Below are 2,878 nucleotides of genomic sequence, written 5' to 3'. Positions count from 1 at the left end.
TTATACACACACACACACACACACACACACAAAGAAAAACAAGTAGATAAAATAGAAAAAATAGAAAGCTAGTGTTTTTTGTATTTTTTTTTATAAAAAAAGAAGATAAATATAGATAAAGTAGAATTAAAATAGAATAGAAAGTGCTAGAGTTAGAGGGTCAAATAAAGGTGGAACAGATCATTATGGTGGGGTGGAGTAAAAACTTTTTCTACTAAAATCTTAGTCTAAATTCTTCTACTTCTTCCTCTTCTTTTTCATTTTTCTTTTTTTTTTTAAATAGAAGTTCTTTCTCATTTCTCTTGCTCATTTTGAGATATAGAAATAGACTGAACATATTTTTTCACAGGTGTCAGTCATAAATCACTTGTCTTGTTTCCATGTTTACAACGTTTATGCCTTTTGTATTGCTCAATCTTCAGTCTGTGGTATATCGCTTATATATATCCATAAGATAAAGAGACCACTTGACAGTTTCTCTGAAAGTGAAAGAGTCATGTATGTTTTTGTTCAAACTATTGCACAAAGAAATTGATCTGAAAGAATGATCACTGGCCTTTCAGGAGCAATAAACCTATACTCAACAACCAAAACCACAGGCAGAGAACCACAGACACGTTCACTTCATGTTGTGTTCTGTTTTTGTATTTTTACCTTTATATTTTCTGGTTTTGTTAATTTTTTGTTACATGAAAAGTGAAAACTAATTTATAATGCAGTTTATACTTTTGACCACTGGATGGCGAGAAAGTTCTAAACTTGCAGTACCTTTGTAACGTGCTGTTGCTAAGTAGCTTGTTTGCTACTGTGGAGTTATGGCCAGTTTTTGCTTCTGTACTGTAATCTGGACCCTAACATTGGCATGTTTTCATTTTTAGAATCTAAAAATTCGTTCCTAAATTAGCATGTTTTCATTTTTAGGATTTGAAAATGAGTCCCTTTTCATTATTATTAACAAGCGGAAAAAATAATGGATTTCTATCCAGGTAAAACATCTGTGATGCATTGACTTTTGCTTTGATTGTCTAGTTTAGTCCAACGTTTGACAATATTTGAATGCTATAAACTGGAGTGCTCCTGAGAAGCAGTTAGAAGATTGATGATAGCGTCCTTAGAGTGTCACATGCAATAATGATGATCCTCTCTCTTCTGTTGATAACCATAGGAGGCAGCGATGGATTAAACACAGAACAAGAGACTAAACAACTTTCTGTAATTCAGCTGTCCTTGATTTACAGGTTCAGTGTCATTCAGCCTCATACTGGGTGGTCTTAGTATTTGTGCGGGAATGAAAAACTGCAGCACCCTTGCCAAGATTATTGTGGGATTAACACCCACTGACACTGACTCACTCTTGGATCAAAAACACACACATGCATTTGTTTTTTTGTCATGATGGGGGCTGACTAATGACTTCTTTTGTTTTATGTTGAGCTAAAGATAATGATACTGCCAAAAATCAAGGATGACAACCAGCAAGCAGGAGTGGTATTTACTAGGAAGAGGGTTATTTCATGGTTTATTTATGTCACAGCTATGCATCATGTGTATTTGGTGTAGAAATTATATTCCTTTTTAACTATTCATGCTATTAATTTAAATGTAAATTACAGAATTATTAGGCATTTAATAGCAACCATATTGAAATCGCAGAATTTTGACAAGGAGTTTTGCAGGCCCTCATAATGCTAAATAAATCTCTGAATGATGAAGAAGCTGCATCATGAGCACTTGCACATATAGTACAGTTTACACAACTTTGATTTACTCCATTCATCCTCCATTATTTTCTCCATCCCTCTTTCCTTCCTTCCTCTTTTCCTCTCTGTGAATCTCATCATCACCACACAGCTGTTGGTTAATGAGACTCTCATCTCTCATCTTCAGTGGTTTTTGTAATGAAAATTGTTTCTTCTCATCCAAAAATACTGAGCCAATGTTTTAGTGAGTGAAAAAAGAAAAGATTAATTACCCAAACTAATGTTGGGCAGGAAGCTACACTGAGACATGAATCTAGAACTGAAGGTGCTCTTGTAGCTTTATGCTCAGCCCCCAAATATGCAAGATACCCTTAAATTATAAAGGTAATTATATATTGTCATGTGCATTCAAAAAACATGTATACTGTTAGAAAAATATTATGTGTGATAAAAACAACAAAATTCCATTCATTGTTTTCAAAATGTTTTAAACTAATTATGAGCTGGAAAGTATTTACTTTTCATTAAACTTATCTGCAAGTATGAGATTAGCATTTTTTTTTCATTTAGTCCCCCCCCCTTACTGTTAAAACTAATGCTGCAAGGAACAGAATAAAATACAATAGACTAATACAATAGAATAAAATAAGATACAATTAACAGTCACGAGGCCATTATCATAAAATAAACCCTGTGATTAGGATCCTGACAGGATTAATACATACGTTCCATTGAGCACTGCAAATAATATGATTGAATTAAAACCAATGGAGAAATATAAAACTATTGATTTAAAGATGTAAATTGTATATATAGAAGCAATATGTTTTGTTTATTGCAAAATATGCATGTTATGCATACAAATATCTAAGTAGTTTGAGAGCATATAGGGAAACTGACTCTACATCATTCTCAGTGGTTCATGGGAGTGGGCGATCACTAAAATGTTCTTGTGGTGCAATTTGCTTGTTGCAATTCTCTAATTGGTTGATTTTTTTTTCTGCAGAATCATGGTTAATGATATTTTTATTTTTTTAAATAATCAGGAATTCCGCTGTTGAACATGATTATTTGAAAAAATAAAAATAAAAAATAATGTCAACTGATAGCTTCAACTAAAGCATATTCCATCAATTAACAACCTCATAGCTCACAGTAACTGACTGTTTCAGTTCCGG

This window comes from Sinocyclocheilus rhinocerous, unplaced genomic scaffold (genome assembly GCF_001515625.1).
Source record: "Sinocyclocheilus rhinocerous isolate Xijiao unplaced genomic scaffold, SAMN03320098_v1.1 scaffold2117, whole genome shotgun sequence".
In the NCBI taxonomy this organism is placed as follows: Eukaryota; Metazoa; Chordata; class Actinopteri; order Cypriniformes; family Cyprinidae; genus Sinocyclocheilus; species Sinocyclocheilus rhinocerous.
Note: the sequence above shows the minus strand (reverse complement) of the source record.